We start from the raw sequence: 12,600 nt of genomic DNA on the forward strand, positions 1-12,600 counted from the left end.
AAATAGATGATGATGACTATGTTGTCTTATGTATTAAAGCTGTTGATTTTGTTTGGAAACGACGTCATAGAGTACTGTTCTGACCTTTTCGTCCAAAGGATAAACGTATGAATAAAAAAACTTATCCAGACGAGACTAAATGGAGAATGAAAAGGATTCAAAATGCGACCAACTTAAACTTCCGAACCTGCATGCAATGTTTTGAAATACTCTGAAATCAATGCGAATGATTTATCAATATAATATGCATATGCAAAGTAGCAAAAACGTCAGCGATGACTTTGTCAAGAAACACAAGGTTTAAGGCCATACAGACATTCAAAGACGGCAATATTAACGTCACAATTAAACAAACATTTGTCATATACATGAAAGTAAATAAAGAAAGATGCCGTTTATTATCGGTATACACCAAGTACAAGGGTTTATTGTCATTCATGTAAGCAAGCAAGCGAAATGGATTTAAACTTGCTATTTTTATACTTTGGAATTGCATTATCTTCCAGGGGATAAAAAGTGTTCATTGTATTAGGACAAGGTCTGTAAGGACAATGACCATGCTACATTGTGTAACAGAGCTCCTTTATGTGCAATATCATAAATTAATAATCGCGGCGGAATACTGACGGCGATCTGAATAGACGTCGTGTCACTTGTAATAAAATAACGGTAGACTTTCGTTTTTTATTGCTCAGACAAGCGCTTAATAATAATAATTTTATAAGAGCAATTGTCCTTCATTAGGGGATATGTCGTAAGTAGTAGAAAACAATGTTTTATATGTCTGTTTTTGTCTGCGGGTGTTATTGTTTCTTTCTTGGTCGTGTTCGAGTACGAATTTATTACAACTATATACGCAGTTTACAACTTAGGCCTGGGACTTTTATATTATTTGATAAAAGTCATGCTCTTTATAAAGAGTGCATATCATTATAAACCGGGGTAGATCTTTTCTCGGTAATTTTGAGTTTAAAAGGAATGTTATTCGACATTAGTAGTTGTATTTGCTACTTTTAACCATTAACTTCTATATCGTATTTTAATTCTTACAATATATTGTTTGTACAAGACAAAAAATCATTCAAGATAAATCAATTTTTCAAATGCTTTTATAATTCATAATTCTGTATACCAAATGCAATTTGAAGAATAATGTCCAGTCGAGACACTATTTCTAGACGTGTCTGTTAAAGATTAGGATGACATTTGTAATTAATAATGACCTGAAAGTAAAACTTTAAAGATCTTGCTCTAAATAAAATATATTTAGATAAGTTAGTAAATACAAACTCAAATTTATTTGATACTAGATCGAGATTGGACACAGTTATTGACTTTTATTTCTATTAACACACGCATGTGCAGAAGATGGATGTCTTAAGATAGAAACCTCCGAAAAACAACTTTTTCAAGTCATTTTATACCATTTTTTGTGTTATTGCGCTCTATTATTGTAGAAAGACTGCATATTTGTAGCCTATCCCGGCGTTTTAGTTTGAGCAGAATATACCAATATTAAGATCGTTATATTTATAAGATTGAAATGACAGAGGTTTTGAAAGAAAGGTCATTTTTAGTAATAAAATGACGAAGTTTATTTTTATTAAAAATGCCTCGTTCTCGAGAATTCGTGCTATATTTCTTATACTTTTTTTCAATTTATATTAACACACTTCAGAGCCTTAAAAATACATTTTTTATCTGGTTACCCGACCCTACCTACAAAAAGGAGCCGATCCTAGCGTTTTTCTAGTCAGTTGTTGGAAAAAATAAATAAGTGTGTGTTTTAATATGAAGCTTAAAACCTTTCAGGCTTTATATAGACGATTACCCTAACACCATTTTTCATTGATGAAAATATTGTTCTTATTTAAAACCGTAAACAAACAAAAAACGCCTACCTACCCTACCTTTTTTTGAAAAGGGTGTAACCCTTACCAAACCAATGTTTTTAGCCTTGCCCTGATTTCATTACAAACAACGGATTGGCTACACAAAGCATTTCTGATTAAACCTGTAATACATGCCAAGTGAAAAAATCATGTAGAACTGCAATATTTATACATAGATACGTACATCTTATGATAAACTCTGCATTTTGAAAGTCGTTTCGTTTACACACCGATGATGTGTTTACAATGAATTTCTTTGCTCTAGTTGATAACATATATTTTAAACATAGCGCGTAGGTTCGAAACAGGAAAAGACATATCTGATGCATGGCACTCTGTTTTTGTATTGATTTATGATCAAAGCACCAACAGATCGTTAAAAGGAGTGAAAAGGGCTTGAATTGTAACCTTTAATACATGTGGAAGAGTGACGAAAGCGACTTTTTTCATTCATTGACCAAATGACACCAGACGCCATGTCTAATTCCTAGACACTTTTAAATTATGAAATATATTTAAGTCCCTTCACCTATAATCATTCTTCAAATAATTTTCGCAACACCACACACTTGCAAGCAGGCAGTCTTTCAGCGCATTCGCGCTTTGATTTGACACGTCATGCAGAGGCCGTGAAGTCGGCGTTAGTGTTTTGATGTTCAATGACAACAGACCACACAAGTTATCAATGTACAAATTTATGAATGATAAACATATACGATTAAGCATAATTATGCAGTCGGTTATATAAGCGTAATAAAACATAAAATTACCAAAAAACATCAAAGAAAACCCATCTTTGATTCAAATACCGAATTTTCTGTAGGATGCGCTAAGAAATATCCGAAAACATTTTTAATATCCTTTGGGAATTTTGTGTTGGTGCGTCATTTATAAGAATCGTTTTACAGGGATACTGATAATAATTGACTTTCGTTAAGACTAGTTAAAATTCCATGCAGATTACATATTTGGCGTCAAACCCATTATACGGATGTTAATGTGAATTTCCTGAATGTATGTAGATAATTATGCAAGAACTGTAAGTGAACTTATGGCGGCAGACACAATAAATGCGTTTGTTACCCTATCAATAAATGTTTACGTTACCGAGCGCTTCTTTCGTAGAGATTTACGGTCGACCTAAGTACCCATTCCGTAAAAGAAAGTGCTTGCTGGAATCAGATTGCATTGAAAGCATTAAATTCACAAATTCAATGACATTTTTACAGTGGTTAGTAAATATCCGTGAGAATATATCAATACTTACCTGAGTTTGTCTAGTTTCTTATCCAAGCCAGACGTAATAGCCATAACCTTGAATTAATAAATCATTGAAAAGTGATAAGATACAGACTCTTCAAAATATTTTGTATTTAAGCAAAGTTTGCTGATGTAAGCTTGAACTATAGAAAATAAAGAAATACTACCAAATATCAAATACAATTTGGAAGACAAATATAAAACGGATGCATACAAAATTACTTCAAAATAACTAAGTTATTTCCAGAATTATATGTATTCCATTATCAAAGAACATAGTTAAAAGTGATGTTAAAAAAAGGAAAATATCTTAGTAGTGGACTTATGTATCCCAAAATGAGGCTTACAGTTAAGAGCATGGTAATTATATAACTCCATATTTAGTGTATTCCACATGTTTTTCATATAATTTATATCCATACAGGAATGAATCTTTATTTGAATATTAACCTTTCAAAATGATAAGGTCAGAATTATAAAATGGTACTCGCAAACTCACCTCTTAATTAACTTTAAATTACAAACAATCATACAATTCATTCCATACGTGCAAGGATACTTATTCATAATAAAGTTTAGCCCAAACATTTAATTATACATTTACTATTTCCCTTTTGATAACTAACACACAGTGGCTTTTTAAACACCATTGTGGGTAGGATAGGCTCACAGTTGTACTGCCATATAAGAAAACACTCATATATTGCTTACAGCAGATGCCACCTCGCGCAGTACCAACAGTGTCCATGTAAGAGCTCGTAAATCGAAATGTTGGACCTAGGTAACAGCTGAGATTCGAATGAACACTGCTGTTTGTTATCAATTTTAAAGCCAGTTTATGACAGAAACGTCTATATCAATGTCAAATCATGCACTCCGTTTTACAGAATTGATAGAAGCTGTGGAAGAGAATGTACATGGCGACATATTGTCACTCCTACCTCTCTTTTCTACGAAATAAGAATAAAGGGCACCCCGCGACGAAGCTAATTGACAGCTAATTAGTTACATGCATGCAATAAAAAGTGACAGAGCCGTTTATATCTACCAACTAGTGACAGCAGTTCGCACGTGTATGCATGTCAGCAACATATATTATAAGCAATTATACATTACAGGATCTAGTCTAAGGAACTACCAAAAAACTCACTTACCTCATGTGAGAGTGCGTGTTCACACAGACGTGGATTGTTTCAGCTATTAAAACTATTGAAATATTTACACTGTGTTTTTAAACAGAAATGTTGTCAGATGCCTTAACTGAGATACCGTGAACGTTTTAAGACCAGCGGTCTGTTCAAATATTCCATGTTTATCACTCAGATGGTGGCTTTATTTATCAAATATAGTTCCACGCACTTTCAAATAAAAACTTTTTAGATGTGTGTTTCATACCAACTTTTTTTCCCAATTAAACTATGATCACGTTTACCCCTTATTTATAAATAAATAAGTGTTATCCTTTCTTTAATTCTTGTATTGTGGTGGCGCTGTGTGTCACTCTTTAAGTCTGTGTTACCTATTAAATAGTGCTCCTGTAAGCAGTTTTACCCTAAATGTTTTGTCTACCGGCCCCGACATACAAACAATTTATCAGCTGCTACACATTTTGTTTGGAAAATATTCTGCCTGACACTGGAATTAACATATGGAACATACTTTGTTTTTGTTTCGTTTGTAGAAATGTTTGGGATGCTTCTTTCTATATTTAGCCATGCCATCAGCTTTATTGCATAACAAACATAATTCAACATGTGCCAACATACAATGCACCGGGAATGATTTGTTTTGTTTATCATGCGCTTATGTGATGATCCGTGTGTGTTGCTGTGCATCTTTAATACCGCAATATTTTTTTATGGTTTATTTATGGACACTGCGAAGACGGATTGGGATATAAACTGAGAAATGTGACTAGACTTGCAAATACAGTTACCCAACCATGCAATTCTACACGTAACGTCGTTCTATAATTATGGACTTCCAGACAGAACCATCGGAGGGAAAGTGGTTATAAAAATAGGCCAAACATTTAACAAAATTGTAGATTTTGATCGGTCATCTTCGTGGACCCTTTCAGATCTATGCTAGTTCAATATGCGGGCACTCAAGGTCAGAACAATTAATGCATATGACAGGATTGTGTAGAGGAATGGTATTATACTATGGCCTGGCATGTTATGAGCACATTTCAGATACACTTCCTTCGGAAAATACCGTAAGAAATGCATGATGATCATGATATGTTTCTGTTAATAGAATGCCACATTGTAAATATGTTATTTTTATAGTTTTACAATGATGCCATCTTCATCATTATCATCATCCTCATCCTCATCCTCATCATCATCACCATCATCATAATTATAATTATGAATATTGATATTATTATTATTATTATTATTATTATTATTATTATTATTATTATTATTATTATTATCATTTCATTATTATTATATTTAAGCGATTCTTGTTGATTAGTGTTTCTTTCGATACGAATTTAACACTCTAACGTTGGTACCAAGATATTATAAAGTTCCTAAAGAAGTAAGATAAGTAAGATAAATTCTTTATAATATTCATTAGTGAGTCAAATAGTTCAAATTAAAGGGTTATGTATAGATTTTACGGTAATAATTCCTGTGGAAAAATGACCAAAATAAGATGGTTAAGAACTATACTTCAATTTCATTAACATCAAAAATTGAAATCGTAAGTTAACTGGTAAAGTTGAATTTTAAAAATGCAGGCTTGTTTCGAGAAATTATTTTGTGCCATGACATCTTTCCATGTCTCATTTTGATATGAAAACGTGTCTGTCAAACAGAAGATATTTTGTAAAGAATTCGACAGAACGGCAATACGCCATTTTGTGTTTCCTGCCTTATTCACAGACGCACACGCCTCTAACAAGCAACACACGCATCATCGTGGTTGGATGATATACGATTGGATTCGCGCTTTGAAACGTTCAATGAAACTCGTTAAATTGAACACGGGTCTACATTGGATTTAACTAGTCAATGTATCCATAGCCTCACATCTGTCTAAACATCTATCAGTGATAAATTAAATTGAACAATCATACATAAACATCAAATTGACATCAATGAACAATAGGCGACAACTAACAATAAAACTGATGAAGGAATTTCAAGTACTCATCAACTGTATGTAAACATTGTAATAAGAAAACTTGCGGGGGGAGTGTATCAAGCCTAACAGGAATGTAAATGTTATGTGCAGCGTATTTCGTCCCACATACAGAAATATTTGACATTATGTGTAAATCAGTATTGCCGCGTTTCCTGTTTATCATGACATTTATGTTATCGGCGAATTTCACATGTGCTTTGAATTCCCAGAAACATTAAATAAACTTAACCTGACAGTAATCGGAATTAAATTACTCAACTCAAAGATGGCACGCATCAATGTTTCGTTGACAGAGTTAATTACAGTGGCAAATTCATAGCCACCACTGGTTAAAATGTAGACAACTGAGACGTTAATTGCTTAGAAAACAATCCAGTCACGTTCTGTGGTTTTGAGTTTATATCGTATTTACTCGATTAATTATTCGAATTACCCAAAACAGAAATAGGAAACATTTTTAACCATAACTTAAAATGTAAGGTAAGAGTTCTGAAAGTGATCGACTTGCAAGACTCGTTAATACGTCCCATCCCCCTTCATATATAAACTTCCATCCATAGAGTACAATTAATTCAAACCTCTTTCGTTATGCAAATCTGTCTGCAAATAAGATGTATCGCAACAAGATCTGAGGATATTCCCTGCTGTTTACCACAATTTCTGTATGTCTTGCATGTTTTGTTCGTTGCAGTTACCCTCGGAATGCATACCCAAATGTGAATATACCTATCTAACAACAAAAGTTTTTTAAATAGCTTTTTTTCATACAATGAATGTAATATTCGAGCTACCGGGTATTTCTATTCCTATTGACTGAATGTTGTTTAATGTACTAAATGTGTAGAGTTTTTCGTGAATCGAAATCTAAGTGTACGTTTATTTACCTATTTATCTGAAACATAAACTTGTGAACAGGAACTTACTTGTTAAAAAAACATGGACGCAAAATGACTGTTATTAAATATGCGCCACATTGTTTCATACATTTAACTATGGTCTATTAAAAAGACATTATGTCATTTTGATAATGCGCAATAGAATATTGAATTATGACTTTGCATTAAAGATGAAAACAAATCAATTGTGATAACACGTTTTGATGACAACAATGATCTAAAATTATTATGCGTCATGATGTCATTAAAGAACGTTGCACGCGATTTTTTGTAAAATTTACAAAATGCGAGAATTTTGTCACAAATCATTCGACCCTCGGGCTCTTAGGGTGGTATCCGGTTGTTTTTTTCTATTCGAACCGAAACATGAAGATAGTGTTAGTCCTGAATAAAATATACGAACAAATACAAAGTATTAAATATAAAATGATGCGTCCAAAAAACAAGTTAATGATATATGCGAGTGAGTTATTGCTTTGTTTTCTTATTGATAAAATTATATTACACTTCATTTAGTGCCAGTAAAACCGGCTTTAGTGATTCGATGACAGTTGGCCTCAGACGAAATGATATAAGTACTGTTCAACATCATGGTTTTTCTGAGTGAAATATTTTATAATAAGAAACCAGACTAAGCCTGCCATTACCATTTTATGATATAGAACAATGAATCGTAATAAAACATATTTATAACAAACAAACCTAAGAATAACAAAACGATCGTTGATTCCAATAACATTATTCTTAGGAAGTCAGTGAATAAATACCCGATGACATTTAAAAACATCAATCTGTGCGACATCTATTTTGAAATGCTGAAAGTGATTGACTGAGACTAGTTAAAATTGCCTAACACTGTATGGAAAAACATGTCCAGTTAAACATGCCTTCATGTATAAACTGCTCTTATTTACATCGTCAGTAGCAAAAAATACATCAGTTCCTTAAAAGGAAGTCAACTACGTTGCTGCAAGAGAAACATGACTGCATTTTTCCTAGGCTATTTGATTGGAATCCTATAAATGTCTGCAATAAAGAGGCCATGGTTTATCAGTCACAGTATTAAACCCTCTATTTCAGTGATAAGCGACACAATACGAGTTCTCTGGATACAATGTTTCAACTGAGACAGGATATCCGGTAACCTGAACGTTCAGGACAGAAATAGTACGACAAAACAGGAAATCTTCAACTTCGATTAAAATGACTCACAATTGAGATGTTTTAAAGAATGTCAACTATGATTACATGAAAATAATTGCCTTTTCAACAGTAAATTCATCTTAGAATAACATATCGAATTCTGTATACAAGAAGGAACATTTAAGATCTATTGTAATAATGTTGAACATTCTGATGACACACAATGGCTCATTGTGAGAACACTTCAAAGTACAATAAAATATTTGTTCACCCTATCAATAAATGTGAACCGCGTGTTTCCTTCTTGGAAATTTCCAGTTATTTCGAAAAAAAAGTGCTTGCTTGAATCAAATTTGCATTGAAATTATTAGATGCATAAATACAAGGACATATTGCAGCCAATTGTATAAATAATGTTTTGGAGGAATTGGAGCAATAGAAAAATTGGTACTTAACCACATGCAATTCCGCAAAACTGATGCTATTCATGTTTGATAACGCCGATAGGAAATATCGTAATGAACTTGAGGCAACCCCGCACAAAACTGACAATATCCATGTTTGATTGCGCTAATAGAAAATGTGGTACTGACCCACAGTCACCCCGCACACAAATGACAATATTCATGTTCGATTGAGCCGATAGAAAATGTGTTACCGACTCACAGGCAACCCCGCACACAGATGACAATATTCATGATTCATTGCGCCGATAGAAAATGTGGCACTGAACCCGAGTACAGTTATTTTGCAGTTCATTCGAATGAACACTGTCGTTGAAAGAATTACTAAAGCTAGTTTATCACATACTCGTATGTAGCAATGTCATATCAACATCGCCCACATCACATAATTGATCAAAGCAGTTGAAGAGAATAAACATGGTGACATTTTCCTGCTCCTAAGAACATAATATATGGGCAACCCGCGACGAAACTAATTGAAAGCTAATTGGTTACACTCGCGCGGGAGCCATTTATATCTTACAAGCTGTTCACAGCAGTAAGCATGGTTATGCATGTCAACATAAGATATGTTTTTGTAAATATTAATAACTGGAAATATGAAGCAACTCACAGATTGCTGACTTACCTCTTTACCGATGATATGTTCACACAGACGTGGATTGAAGGAGTTCAAGAATATATCTATCATACCAAATGGAATTGCAAATACTTTTAATAGTTGTCGTCATCGAGACATTTTAAACGACTGTGCGTTAAACAAGAGAACATGCTTAAGGATGTTTATTTTAAATCCAGCGACATCTGTCGCATAAATTTCTCATTATAAATGAATTATTCGTTTGAGGGAAATCGCATCAGATATAATTTAGATGCGCCGACAAGTTAACTCTAATACACATACTGTGCCTGTTATGCTTTCCATTCTATATTTATATGAAAAAATACAAAAATGTTCAGTAGGCAAACGTTTAAACACAAACTCCGTTTAATGGCACATGGTGAACGCAAAAAACATAGTTCACAAAAACAAAAAAAAACATACAAACAATAAACATGGAACAACAGCACAAAACTCCACAAACAGCATAGTGCATAATTATATATTATGTAAAAATCTAGGTGTGTTCATCAAGGTACCACCTTGGAACGGTCAGTTAAATGTAAATTTACAATATGAGTGGTGAATCCAACACTATAAATGATTTCCACTGTCTTATTTAGGTGAAGCTTAAGGGATGTTTTATCATTTTATCATGTTGACCCCAACTATCTTAATAGTTTTATTGTAAGCCAGTGGCAAAATGTTGCCACAATCCTGTTGCCAGCTTAATGATAAAGATGATCGGAGTACTGTTACACTATTTCTTACAAACGTGATTTTAATATGTCAAGAACAGAAACATATATTTCAAGAAACAATTGTATTAGCCAACGTAGCACTGTATGCATTACTTATGTTTTCTTAAGTTTAAATTTCATTTTCTTAGTATACTGCGTTTACAACATCCCTGTGTATAAATCTGCACATAATTTTCAACATGCTTTTTTTAATTTTCTCTTCAAGCAGTTCATCAATAAATGTACACATAAGAAATAGATGAATGAACGCGAAAACATTATGTCGCTTACAGATACACCAGTGTATGTACTAAATATTTGAATGCTTTTTAATTTTCTTATGTTTTTTTGTTGTTGAAATGTCTTGAAACAAATTTTCAATTACTGAAACTAAAATATCATGACAGTTTAAAGACACTTGTTTTGTTCGTTTTAAGGCGTCTTGCGTTTTCGTATGTTATATTCAAACTGGGTTATTAGAATGGGCTTCTCTTGAAAAACAAACAACCGAACTTTTCAACGAAATATTCTATCTTTTCAAAGTCTGAGTCATCTTTGTTTATTTGAATTGTGATGCTGTGTGCCTCAGGTTCAATATCTGTAAGTCATTGAGCCGTATACCTTTTCGCTGACCCTATTTCCTTACCCTCCATTGTAACAGTGAAACCTTACATCTAGTTTTGAGATTGATGGTGTTCATGCATGCAAAACATATGTGAAATATTGGACATACATATTAGTGTAGCACATACCAGATAAACCTTATGAATTAAAAAAGAGGTACATTCCAAATGTCTTTATAAATATTTTAATCATATTTTTTTCTTCAAGACATTGACAAATAAAATAATTCACTCACTTATCAGCACGGCATCCTTTAAAACAATCATTGAAATTTAGAATTTCAATATTCCAGCATTATCCTTCATCACATTATTCTATTTTTGAACACATACAAATTGTTTATTAGCCGTCCTACTGCTTTTGAAAATCGTTCCGGCTGACACTGGAATGAACATATGGCACAGACATATTTTGTGCTTCCTTTTTATTAATGTTTGGTAATCTTTTTTCTATATTTAAGCTTAACCATGAGCTTTATTGCATAAAATAAATCCTTCTGTACACATGTGGCATCATTCAATAAACCGCGAACGATAGTTTTTGTTTTCCGTAAAATCAAGTGGTATTACCAGGAGTTCTTTATCTTTAATCAATCAATATAATTCATAGCTTATTGATGGAGTCTCCAGGGTGGAATTGGGATAAAAAGAAATATACGACCGGTAACTATGCAGTTGGTACGGAACAACGAAATTATTCCGCTAGTAAACCGGTCACATTAACGCTACGAGCTCCGTACGAGAAGGTTTTCATAAATTTTGCAAAATTGCACGGTGTTCGTTTGGTTAAAGTAAAATATAAAACAAGATCTCCTTTTTTACAATACAAGGTTGGTATCGTAACATTTTGTATATTAAATGCAAATAAGAAAGCCCAAATTAAGCATCGAGTTCCACTTACTACTGTAATCAGAAATAATAAGCCGTTTCAATACTTTTGAATATTTTTTGTATTAATCAAAATCAAACAATTGCTTGAAGATCCATTGCATTTTCTGTGAACATAAAAATCACATTGTGCATATTAGTATAACGTGACAAACTAGCTGAAATTAAACTGACAAGCGAGACTGAAAAAAATCAAGGTATATGAGCATGCAACAGTTATGATTAATTGCAAACGTCTGAGAAATCCGTCCGACTATTCTGCAACATGACCTCGTCTTCGGTGCTAAGTTGTTGAATTGTAAATGCGCTCTGTTTTAACGGATTGGCAAGCACGCATTTCCATAACAATATCTTTCACGAAATTAGTTTATATCTATAGATTATAGAACACCTCATCTAATTCTACGTCTGGACAAATCATATTTTTACGAGAACTACTTCTCTATAATGCCTTTACTATAAATGAAGCTTATTTCGTGCCAGCACATATTGTCGCATTTCATAATACAACACAATCAGTATCAGGCGCAGTTTTCCGGACAGAACGAGAAAAATCACAGAAGCAGAAAATATGACGGACTTATTCCATGGTGTTAAGACTAATCGAAAACGCGTCCAAAGTGCCGTTTTATTGGTCATAGTTAATATTTTCAGAATACTGACATATCTCATCATGGCTAATGTTCTCAGACCAAAGTGTTTGTGTTTGTAACCAAACTTTCTATTTGCAAACAGTGTGATAAATATCAAATTTATCATTTTCTCCTCCATTAAAGTCCAGGTAAGAAATTCGACGGCACCATGCTAAAAAATGATCACTTCATTAACTACATAAATAATGTGTGATTTAACAGGAGAACCGTAGCATGAAATAAATAATTGCATTGTTGACAACAACAATGTGAGTGGTAATATTGCCATAATAATATATTCTTAT

The 12,600-nt window shown here is 33.1% G+C and overlaps 1 protein-coding gene across 25 annotated transcripts in view; it reads right to left on the reverse strand.

Annotated features, from left to right (window-relative positions):
* LOC128211285 (dopamine receptor 1-like) overlaps positions 1-12,600 on the reverse strand; it is a 342,707-nt gene that overhangs the window by 110,006 nt on the left and 220,101 nt on the right. For 2 of the 25 annotated variants that reach the window (XM_052915912.1, XM_052915927.1), the window contains one exon: positions 3,160-3,206. The exons of the other annotated variants lie outside the window; for them this stretch is intronic. The gene's annotated coding sequence lies outside the window, so the exon portion shown is untranslated. The remainder of the gene's footprint in view (positions 1-3,159; positions 3,207-12,600) is intronic. 25 annotated transcript variants of the gene reach the window in all.

This window comes from Mya arenaria, chromosome 12 (assembly GCF_026914265.1).
Source record: "Mya arenaria isolate MELC-2E11 chromosome 12, ASM2691426v1".
Classification (NCBI taxonomy): domain Eukaryota; kingdom Metazoa; phylum Mollusca; class Bivalvia; order Myida; family Myidae; genus Mya; species Mya arenaria.